At 36.5% G+C, this 12,312-nt stretch overlaps 1 protein-coding gene across 1 annotated transcript in view; it reads right to left on the bottom strand.

Annotated features, from left to right (window-relative positions):
* Window positions 1-12,224, bottom strand: part of LOC105219944 (cell adhesion molecule Dscam2) — a 134,680-nt gene extending 122,456 nt beyond the window's left edge. Inside the window, exon 1 of the mRNA XM_054228447.1 lies at window positions 12,088-12,224. The gene's annotated coding sequence lies outside the window, so the exon portion shown is untranslated. The remainder of the gene's footprint in view (window positions 1-12,087) is intronic.
* Window positions 12,225-12,312: the final 88 nt, after the last annotated feature.

Here is a 12,312-nt window from a genome sequence, read left to right on the forward strand (position 1 = left end):
GCCGATTCAGTGATGTCTTGAGTATAAACATGGATATTGTTATGCAATTCAGCACATATGTATACATACTTCAGGGTATTTATCGGCTAGTAAAACTCCCAGGAATACAATAGAATATAGCGGAATTTGTCTTGAACAATACTCCCCACACTATTTCGGCTATTTAGATAGAATCATTCGAGAACACTACATTTTGTCATAAAATGGACTAAACCAAATACTTTTGGAAATATGGGTGAAAAAACATCGGAAGCAATTGGTGTATTCGATGCAGAAAAGTTTATAAGGAGTGGTCAAAAATAACGATAAACATACAATATAAGCTTACTACCCATATAAAAGAAATTTTATATAATAAGACGGTGGTTGTTGTCATTAAAATATATACATATGTACATATTACAATATACAGTGGAACTTCCATAACTCGAACTTTTATAAGTCGAAGATCGCCATAACTAGAACTTTTGAATTGGCAATAGCGTTTAGAAATCAAATTTCATACAAATTTTCTTCCATAACACGAACTTCAATAACTCGAAGTACACCACAGCTCGAACTCTTGAAATGGCAATAGAAGAATAATTACATACAAGTGAGTGTAGCTTCTATCTGCCATTTCCTATGTGAAATTTAGTGTTTCTGACGTTTTTGGTTAGTGAGCTAACCCACTTTTAGTAATTTTCAACCTAACCTTTGTATGGGAGGGGGGCGTGGTTATTATCCGATTTCTGTCATTTTTGAACTGTATAAGGAAATGGATAAAAAAGACGACTGCAGAAAGTTTAGTTTATATAGCTTTATTGGTTTGCGAGATATATACAAAAAACCTATTTGGGGGCGGGGCCACGCCCACTTCCCCAAAAAAATTACATCCAAATATGCCTCTTCATAGTGCGATCCTTCATACCAAATTTTATTTCCATAGCTTTATTTATGGCTTAGTTATGGCACTTTATGTGTTTTCGGTTTTCGCCATTTTGTGGGCGTGGCAGTGGTCCGATTTTGCTGAACCTTCTTATGGTGCCAAGAAACACGTGTTCCAAGTTTCATTAAGATATCTCAATTTTTACTCAAGTTACAGCTTGCACGGACGGACGGACAGACGGACGGACAGACAGACATCCGGATTTGAACTTTTCTCGTCACCCTGATCATTTTGATATATATAACCCTATATCTAACTAGTTTAGTTTTAGGACTTACAACCAACCGTTATATGGACAAAACTATAATACTCTCGTAGCAACTTTGTTGCGAGAGTATAAAAATTACATGTATTAATGAAAATTCTATAACTCGAAGTCTCTCTAACTTGAAGTTTTTTTGTGGATTATGGTGATTCGAGTTAGAGAAGTTCCACTGTAAAAAGTAAATGTTAGTTGTTTATGCATATAAGCTGAAGTAAAAATTTATATACGAATAAAAATTTGAAATGAATTGTAATTTCAGTTGAAAATACAGTTGAACTACCATATCTCGAACTTCTATAACTCGTAGTTCTACATAACTCGACGTAAGTGACGATTTCATTTGTCTAGCTGTTTATGTAAAGCGACTAATTCAATATTCAGCATTTGTTTATTATAATGATGTTATTTAATATAAATTCTTTGTTTTTATTTCAAAGGCTCTATCTCAAAATGCAGTAATTTTTATTGCAGTGAATACTTCTCAATGACTAACTAAAAGTTCACATAAAATTTGAAATTAATCGGTATTTTTCGCGTATTCGATGAACGATAAATTCTTTTCTAATGACTTTAATATGCAGGTATCGAACGTAAGCACATCATTTCTTTTGGCTATTTTTTATCGATTATATCAGTAAATCTCTTAGATATTCTAAAGAAATCAAAGGAGATGTGTTGAATACAATAGTGTGGCAAAAGGAGATGTGTTGCTTGTAATAGTTTGACTCTGTGCCAAAGAGATTCAAAATCAGCTCAATACTTTCTCTAGCCCATATACATAGCTCAAAGATGATTTTTCAAACTTTCCATGGACTTTATGCGGTATATGTATGTATATCATTTAATATGTGAAATTTCTTAGCAAAATAAATTGATGGTAAAATCGTGGATATAATGTAGCTTGGTGCCAAAAATATTAGAAAACGATCCCGGAATTACCCCAGCTTCCATATACTAAATATAATGATTTTCGTTTTTGTGATGGACTTTATGCTGAATATGCGATACCAATTGGGTGTTATCTTAATAAAATTTAATTAATAAATTTCGAGAGTATAAAATGCTCGCCTAAACGCGAACTTAGCACGTCGATTCAGTCTTGTACTAGAATGGAAACGACCCTCTATCTGTCTCAAATTTGTTTATACTCTCGCAACAATAGTTGCTTATAGGAAGAAGGCGTAGTTGTGAACCGATTTGGCCTATTTTCACAACCTATTTTTGGGATGCAAGGAAAATATTACAAACCGATTTTTATTAAAATTGTATATACCATTTTGAGTGTAGTTCTTCTGTACCTTCTTTATAATGAAATTTAAGGTTTCTGTTGGTTTTCCTTACTGAATTAAAGCATCTTTAGAAGTTTTTAAAGAAACCTTTGTATGGGAGGTGGGCGTGGTTATAATCCGATTTCCTCCATTTTTGGACTATATAAGGAAATGCCTGAAAAAATGACTCCTGAGAGTTTCGTTAATATCGCTTTAGTTGTTTGCGAGATATATACAAAAAACTTAGTAGGGGCGGGGTCACGCCTACTTTCCCAAAAAAATAACATCCAAATATGCCCTTTCCTAGATCAATCCTTTGTACCAAAATTTCGGTTATCGCCATTTTGTGGGCGTGGTAGTGGTACGATTCCGTCCATCTTCGAACTTAACATTCTTATGGTGGTAAGGAACACGTGTACCAAGTTTTCATTAAGATATCTCAATTTTTACTTAAGTTACAGCTTGCACGCACGGACAGACGGACGGTCGGCAAGACAGAATGCCGGATTTGAACTTTACTCGTCACCCTGATCACTTTGGTATATATCACCTTATATCTAACTCGTTTAGTTTTAGGACTTACAAACAACCGTTATGTGGACAAAAATTATACTCTCATTAGCAACTTTGTTGCGAGAGTATAAAAATCTCAGCAAGAAGCTGCACTCCGTTTTTTTTACAAAATGGAAAATGAGCGTGGATCAAAAACGATATCTCAGGAACTACTCGACCGATTTCAATGACATTCGGGATATAATATTTTCTTAGCATCCATATAACTCAATTTTGAATTCCATCCGATTCCTTCATTTTATAATGTATACATAAGGAACCAATGAAGATAGCGGAATAAAACTTTTGGCAAATACTGTATTTGAGGTGAGGTATGACTTGTGGAAAAATTGTCGAGATCGTATTATAACCTTTCAATGCCTCGGATATCGAACATGAAAAACTCAGTGCCAAAGTGTAATTTTTCACATTATCGGTAAATCTCTGATATATTTTAATGAAATTCAGTGAGAATCTTTTCATCTAATAGTGTGTCTCTGTACCAAATATAGTTAAATTCGGGTCTTAACTTCCCATAGCTGTCATATACCTTATATTCGGATTATCAAACTTCCGGTGGAAATTAAGTGAGCATATAGACTTGGCTATAGTGTACCTTGGTGGTGAAAATGAGTGAAATCGGTTCAAGAATTACATCAGCCCTCATATATTATATATGATGATTTTCGTTATTCTATTGGACTTTATGCCGAATATATGTATTGTATGTATTGTATGTATGTTATTGGCGTTCAACCGTTTAGCCGGTTATAGCCGTATCGATGAGAGCGCGCCACTCTTCTCTTTACTTCGCGATTCGGCGCCAGTTGGAGATTCCAAGTGTAACCAGGTCGCTCTCCACCTGGTCCCCCCAACGGAGTGGAGGCCTTCCCCTTCCTCGGCTTTCTCCGGCGGGTACTGCATCGAACACTTTCAGGGCTGGAGTGTTTTCGTCCATTCGGACAACATGACCTAGCCAGCGTAGCCGCTGTCTTTTTATTCGCTGAACTATGTCAATGTCGTCGTATAACTCGTACAGCTCATCGTCTGCAGTATTCGCCGTTGCCAATGTCCTGAGGTCCATAAATCTTGCGCAAAATTTTCCTCTCGAAAACTCCTAGTGTCGTCTCATCTGATGTTGACATCGTCCAAGCTTCTGCACCATAAAGCAGGGCGGGAATGATAAACGACTTGTATAGTTTGATTTTGGTTCGTCGAGAGAGGACTTTACTTTTCAATCGCCTACTCAGTCCAAAGTAGCACCTGTTGGCAAGAGTGATTCTGCGCTGGATTTCAAGGCTGACATTGTTGGTGTTGTTGATACTGGTTCCCAGGTATACGAAATTATCTACAACTTCGAAGTTATGACTGTCAACAGTGACGTGGGAGCCAAGACGCGAGTGCGCTGACTGTTTGCTTGATGACAGGAGATATTTCGTCTTGTCCTCATTCACCTCCAGACCCATTCGCTTCGCCTCCTTATCCATGCGGGAAAAAGCAGAACAAACGGCGCGGTTGTTGCTTCCGATGATATCAATATCATCGGCGTACGCCAGGAGCTGTACACTCTTGTAGAAGATTGTACCTTCTCTATTTAGCTCTGCAGCTCGTATTACTTTTTCCAACATCAAGTTAAAGAAGTCGCACGATAGTTTGTCACCTTGTCTGAAACCTCGTTTGGTATCGAACGGCTCGGAGAGGTCCTTCCCTATCATGGCGGAGCTTTTGGTGTTGCTCAACGTACCCTCGATAGAATCTTATAGGCGATATTTAGGAGACTTATCCCGCGGTAATTGGCACAGTTTGTGGGATCTCCTTTTTTATGGATTGGGCAGAGCACACTAAGATTCCAATCGTCGGGCATGTTTTCTTCCGACCATATTTTGCAAAGAAGCTGTTGCATGCACCTTATCAGTTCTTTCTTCGCTGCCGTATTTGAATAGCTCAGCCGGTAATCTATCGGCCCCTGCCGCTTTGTTGTTCTTCAGGCGGGTAATTGCTATTCGAATTTCTTCATGGCCGGGTAATGGAATATCTATTCCATCGTCATCGATTGGGGAATCGGGTTCGCCATCTCCTGGTGTTGTACTTTCACTGCCATTCAGCAGGTCGGAGAAGTGTTCCCTCCATAATCCCAGTATGCCCAGGACATCGGTTACCAGATTACCATCTTGGTCTCTACATGAGGATGCTCCGGTCTTGAAACCTTCGTTAAGTCGCTTAATTTTTTCGTAAAATTTTAGAGCATTACAACATTTCTGTCTGCCAGCTTCTGAAGCTCTTCGTACTCACGCATTTCGGCCTCTTTCTTTTTTTGTCTGCAGATGCGTCTCGCTTCCCTCTTCAGCTCTCGGTATCTATCCCATCCCGCACGTTTATGGTTGTTTGCAACGTTGCGAGGTAGGCAGCTTGTTTTTTGTCGTCGGCGAAATCCAATTGTTTCGGCTGCAGCGGTACGCAGTGAGTTTGAGATGCCGTTCCACAGTTCCCTTATACCGAGATGCTGATGAGTGCTCTCAGAGAGCAGGAGTGCAAGTCGAGTAGAGTATTTCGTGGCTGTCTGTTGCGATTGCAACTTTTCGACGTCGAACCTTCCTTGTGTTTGTTGACGGGCGTTCTTTGCTGCACAGAGGCGGGTGCGTATCTTCGCTGCAACCAAATTATGGTCCGAGTCTATATTTGGTCCTCGGAGCGTACGCACGTCTAAAACACTGGAGACATGTCTTCCGTCTATCACAACATGATCGATTTGGTTACGCGTGTTTGGATCAGGAGACAGCCAAGTAGCTTGGTGTATTTTCTTATGCTGGAATCTGGTACTACAGACGACCATATTTCGGGCCCCAGCGAAGTCGATCAGCCTGAGACCGTTTGGCGATGTTTCGTCATGGAGGCTGAATTTTCCGACTTTCCACCTTGGCGTTAAAATCGCCAAGCACGATTTTGACATCGAGGCGGGGGCAGCGCTCGTAGGTACGTTCTAGGCACTCATAGAAAGCATCTTTGGTCACATCGTCCTTCTCTTCCGTTGGGGCGTGGGCGCCAATAAGTGATATGTTGAAGAACCTCGCTTTTATGCGGATTGTGGCTAGACGTTCATCCACCGGGGTGAATGCCAGGACTCGGCGACGGAGTCTCTCTCCCACCACAAAGCCAACACCAAATTTGCATTCCTTTATATGGCCGCTGTAGTAGATGTCACAAGGACCCACCTTTTTCCGTCCTCGTCCCGTCCATCGCACTTCTTGGATGGCGGTGATGTCAGCCTTTAGTTGTATGAGGACATCAACCAGCTGGGCAAAGGCACCTTCCCAATTAAGGGTCCGGACATTCCAGGTGCATGCCCTTAAATCATTATCTTTAAAACGTTTGCAGGGGTCGTCATCAAAAGGATTTTTCATTGGTACTTCGTTTTTATGTGGTGGGTCCCAAACCCTACGCCCAACCGCAGGAGCGGGTTCGCCTTCTCATTTTAGCTCGCCTTCAAACGGATGTTTGTTAGCTACCCAGAGAATACTTGGTCTAAAACCGGAAGTCGTGAGCTGCTTGAATCATGTGGAGAAGAATCGTTTCTGGCCACTCCCTGGCCACTGAATGACAATCAAAAACTTTCCTCACTTACGTGAACTTCTACACATGATCCCATCCTCTCCTCCAATAATGTTTTTGGTTTTTGGTTGTCGCGGTGTCCACATCTCCACTATTGGAATTATAAAAACACCTAACGAGGATGTAAGCAATAATTGAAAAATAATTCCCTGTAAATAAAAACAACAACTACATTTTCATTTAATTTAAAAATGTGACTTGGAACCGAATTTCTTCTGAGGAACAGATTAACATTGAGATTATGAACAAAGACGGTTTAAAAAATTATGTAAATACTGCTGAAGTAATGTGGCATAAGCGTACTGGGCCAAAATCTTCGATAAATGAACGTACCAAATTCGTATTTGCAAGTTGGCAACTCAAGACACGATTAGTTGCACCAAATTAAAGCGGAATTTGGTCTATAAATGCCAAGAGAACGTCTACAACAAATTTTGAAAGATTTAAATCTTAAATATAAATGCAAATTGTCTAAACCAGCGTTTATAACCTCCACAAAAACGCATGCATCATTTTTCGAAAAATACAAATTCTAAGAAATAGAGTTTCAAAATTTGATATTAGTGATGAGGAAACTTTATATTTAGATGGATCATAAGATGGTTTAGATGTTTTTTCCAGCAGGATAACACGCTTATCCATGTCGCAGGGTATACAAAAGCAAGTTGTTTTAATTCATAAAATTTGCTCAGATTACACAGAAAGTCTTTATGCAATGAAATTGATATTAAGGTAGAAACGTCTCGCCTAAGAAAAATATTAGCAAAGTCCGTACACAATATTGGGTACCTTCAGAAGCAAGATCATGGCTGAACGGAACCCTTTATACATATCGCTCATTTACTTGAATAGTGTCATAACTCAAAAAACACGATTTTTGAGTTGAGTATGCAGAAATATGCGCAATTTCATCGTACATATTGTATAAAAATTTCATTCCGAAGCGTAGGAAAATAAACCGTGATATAAGAATGTGCCGTTCTTAAACTTGTTATGTTGCATTAGTTTTTAACCACAATAACGACACTTCTCAGTTGTGCCCGAATTATTTATGATTTTTTTACGAAATAACGACATATTTTGTGGTCCTACACATATTGTGAAAAGGTGAATTTGATTTTATTTTCAGAAAGAACGACACATTTTGTATTACAACGAATTTGGTGAAAAATGACTTATGACCGCGAAATTGATTTGCATTTTTCACAAATAACGACATAATTCAAAGTGGGTCACATTTATGCCCAAGGAAAGGCATTAGTACACTCTATTTGGTTCATTTATGCTCAACATTGTATTTAAAATATTACAGGTAGTTTTGTCAAAAAACTGATGGCATTTATATTTACTAAATAAGAGACAATTGAAAACTTTAAATCGCTCTCCTGAAAAATCGACTTTTTTAAGTTGTGAAACTATTCCAGTAAAACACGATTTTTGAGTTGAGTATGCGCAATTTCAGCGTACATCTAATATATAAAATACTCGTGTCACGGTGTACGTTATTGAACTCCTCTGAAACCGCTCGACCTATTTTCGTGAATCTTAGCGTGCATATCGGCTAGGGTGGAGAATCGGACAACATCTATTTTTCATCCTCCTAAATGTTAAGGGTGGTCCACCCCTAAATTTTTTTAACTTTCCGCGAAGAAAATTAAAAATTTTCTAAAATCGGGAAGTTATTGGTTGTTGAAGTTCAAACCGATCTGGCTAATTTTAGTCTTGAAATATTCGTGAAAGGCCAGAAAAAGATTAGAAAGTGAGTAAAGATGGAAAAATTGCGAGGAAGATATCAATAAGAGAATTTTATTCGAGTTGACAAGAAAAATATAAAAAGAGAAAACAAAAAAATTATATTTTGAAGGTTGTCATGCCAACCGAACATTTTACACTCTCTCAATTTATTGATGTAATTTTATTAAGATAACACACAATATGACCTATATATTCGGCATAAAGTCCCATAGAAAATCATAACATATAGTATATAAGGACTGATGTGATTCCAGAACCAATTTCACTCATTTTCACCACCAAGGTTAACGGGAATAGGGGCAACTTGGCACCTGTTAGTAGGCAAACTAACGGCACATTCGGCTTTGAAATTACTCCTAAATTGCAAATGAACGAAACACCAGTCGGCAAAATCGCCAAAAATAGCGCTATAACGAAGATTTTCCTAATATTCAAGAAGTCGCTGGAGGTACTGCACAGGACTTTAAAAGATCTTGATTGTCGATAAACGTTTTTGGTGGATCCAGCTTTCTGTTAACAGGTGATTTACGCCAGACTCTTCCAATTATTCCTGGATCAACTGTTACTGACGGGCTAATCGCATGCCTAAAGTCATTTAATTTGGGGCGATATATTAAGTATCGCCAAATAACAACTAACATATGAGTGTTTTTCAACAATATCAAATTGCGATTGTAGAAGCAGTTGGAAATGGTAGGGTCGCGGGACACAGCATTTCCAACAGATTTCTGTCACTTCATTAAATCGAAAGAGAAGTTTTCCTGACATAAAACCTCAATATGATAATCATAATTGACTTATTGAATGACCTATATTGGTGATAAAAAAAAGATATCGATGATCTTAATGCGACAATTTAGAATTTCGGTCCAAGAGAGTTGACACAGCTACAAACCATGATTACGTAGTCAATTATCTCAAGCTATTTAAAATTGCCTGTACTATCACCACTCACTTTGCAATTAAAAGTAGTGTGAGTTGTCATCATGCTGCGTAACATAAATCGACCTCGAGTAATCAATATCGCCGCCGAAGCCAAGATTGGACCAACTTAATTTAATATATACTTTAGCCACAACAATGTGTGGCCGGGTCTGCTAGTATTATATAAAAAATTCATTCCGATGTGCAGAAAAATAAGCGGTGAAATAAGAATGTGCCGTTATTAAACTTGTTATGTTGCAATATTTTTTAACCACAATAACGACACTTCTCAGTTGTGCCAGAATTAGTAATACTTTTTTTACGAAACAACGACATATTTTGTTTTACAACACATATTGTCAAGGGTGAAGTTGGTTTTCTTTTCAGAAAGAACGACATCTTTTGTATTGGAGAACTTAATTAAATTTTTCAAATTGCTTTTTTTCAGCAAAAACGACACATTTGACTTATGACGGCGAACATTTACTTTTTTGAGTTGTGACACCATTCAAGTAAATTAGCGATATGCATTTATGTATGTTGAAATTTTTTTTAAGGATGATATAGTAATTATTGTACCGAACATAACCTCACTGTATCTTAAGTAAATTGCACAATCCGCACTACAGTATGGCAGCAGATGAATAGAATTCCGGATGAATGTATAGTTTAGAGATGAAAGAAAGTTTCACTTATTCGGTTATGATAGCAAACAAACAATACAAAAAAAAACAAACAATACAAAAAAGAAAAGCGAACTAAGAGTTTCCATCGAAAAACCTCATTCCAACTATGAAGCAATGTTATTGCCATGTGGGCAATACATGTGGGGCGGAATGTCGTCAAATGGAGTTAGGAAACTGCACTTTGTGAAAACAAGTATAGATCACTCTATTTATTTGGACATTCTGCAAAGCAGTTCGGAATAATTCACAAGCTTGTTTGGTCTTTGTGTTGTCTGATATTTCCAAAAGGATAATGACTCAAAGCACAGATCCCATATTTTGAAGGTCTGGTTGCTTTATAAAGTACTAAAATAACTCCATTCGGCTCCCCAATCACAGTATTTAAGCAATGATGTATTTGAAGGGATTGGAAACAAAAAAGGGCAAATGCAAAAACAAAGAAAAAACAAGTATCATTAAATTTTTGTTAGTATCAAGAAACTCTTTTCACAATTGCTTTCTCTTTTTTCTTTAGCATGTGTTACACACTTAGGTAACTTATTATTCGCAATGATAATTAAAATGATTTTGTCATTAGCAATTTTTTATGACAATTGTTGTTTTTTCTCTAAATTTACACATAAAATTCCCCGCTTAAGAGCCTCCGCTTAAGTGCCTTTTCCTCTTAAATGCCTGTAATATTTAAGCCACAATTACTTGTTTGCAAGTTTCCTCTTTTAAGTGCCTTTTAATATTTTCAACATTGAATGAGCTGAGTATTGTCAAAAGGAAAACATTTGCATAGTTTTGTAATGTTTTTTTCCATATTTATTATTATTAATACGTATTTTTGTTATTGATAAGAAATAAATGTGACTTTCATTCTAAAAGAAAAAATATTAGATCGAAATATTTGAGAAAAAACTTGGTAAGCACCTCGAGGCACTTAAGCGGTATTCATTTAAGTGCTCTTCCCGCTTAAGTGTCTCAAAAATCATGGATGTTAAGAAGGGGCCCTTAAGCGGGGATTACTGTATATAAAATTTTCAATATTGTCTTATTAAAATACCGGACAAAGAGTTATCGCTGAAGGTGGTCGAACTATTGTTAGATAGCTATTATAAACGTTTTCTGTAACAATCGAAAGAGTGTATAATTGAGCAGAAAATGAGGAATTATTTAGTAGAACCAAAGTGTAGAAGAGGTCCTAAATCAAAAATTATTGACCAAAGTCCAAAAATGTCGGTTAAGCCTCTTAGAAAGACTTCAACGAAAAGTTTATCATGAAACTGTGTCCTAGGCCATGCTAAGGCATAAATATGCATCAAGCTCTGCTATCGAAAATAACAGTCGGAATGACGTAGCGCCTTTCTAATGAAAATAATATCTTGCGCCAACTCTTTGTTGTAATACAACATTATATATTAACATAATAAAACAAAACAACTGGACTCTAGGAACACCAAATTTTACAATTTCCATTATTTTTTTAACACATTTCTATATATAATTAATGTTATAAAACATATTATACAATATTTAATATATCAGAACTCTGTTAATTTTTGTAAGAATACATTTTAAATAAATGCCTCCAAAAGTGGACAGCTCACGCAACTGAAAAAAAAACACCTCGACGGTGGGTGTCCGGTTAGGATATGTATATGAATGCAATTCATATATGGGATTATTTTATATATACCTACTCTATATAATTCGGCAATTCAAAGGAAACAAATATGCATACGTACGCAACAAATCATACGAGTGCATATTGTGCCACATACGAATATATGTATGTTACCAATTGACAGGCGTTTCAAAAAGCCGGTGAAAATTTAACTCAAATGCTTTTGTTACATATTCCAACAATTTAGGACCTGTTACTGAATTGCAAGAGTGTTAAATAATAAAATTAAAACACATGCGAGACCGACAGAAACATCCATTACCTTACACATTTAAAAAATCCCATAATATTTATTATATTTTAAATCTTAAAATATTATATACACATATTATATTATCCATACATATATTTTATATATACATATGTATATATATAAATTCATTGCTCAAATATGCAATTTACAACTACATGTAAATATGTTAAATACTAACCGCTTCTGAAGATAATATTCCATATCTGCTATATATTATACATACACTCTGTTTCGTGCACAAAATATTTTTCATTATTTTCTTTTAGTATTATCATTTATGTGCACTTTATTTAAATTATTATAACGAATTTTCGATTTATAACTTTTAAACATATTTTTATAAAATACTTTAATTTACAATAATGTTCATTGAATGCTTCTCACTATGATGCTTCGGCTACTT

Source organism: Zeugodacus cucurbitae, chromosome 4 (assembly GCF_028554725.1).
Source record: "Zeugodacus cucurbitae isolate PBARC_wt_2022May chromosome 4, idZeuCucr1.2, whole genome shotgun sequence".
Lineage (NCBI taxonomy): Eukaryota > Metazoa > Arthropoda > Insecta > Diptera > Tephritidae > Zeugodacus > Zeugodacus cucurbitae.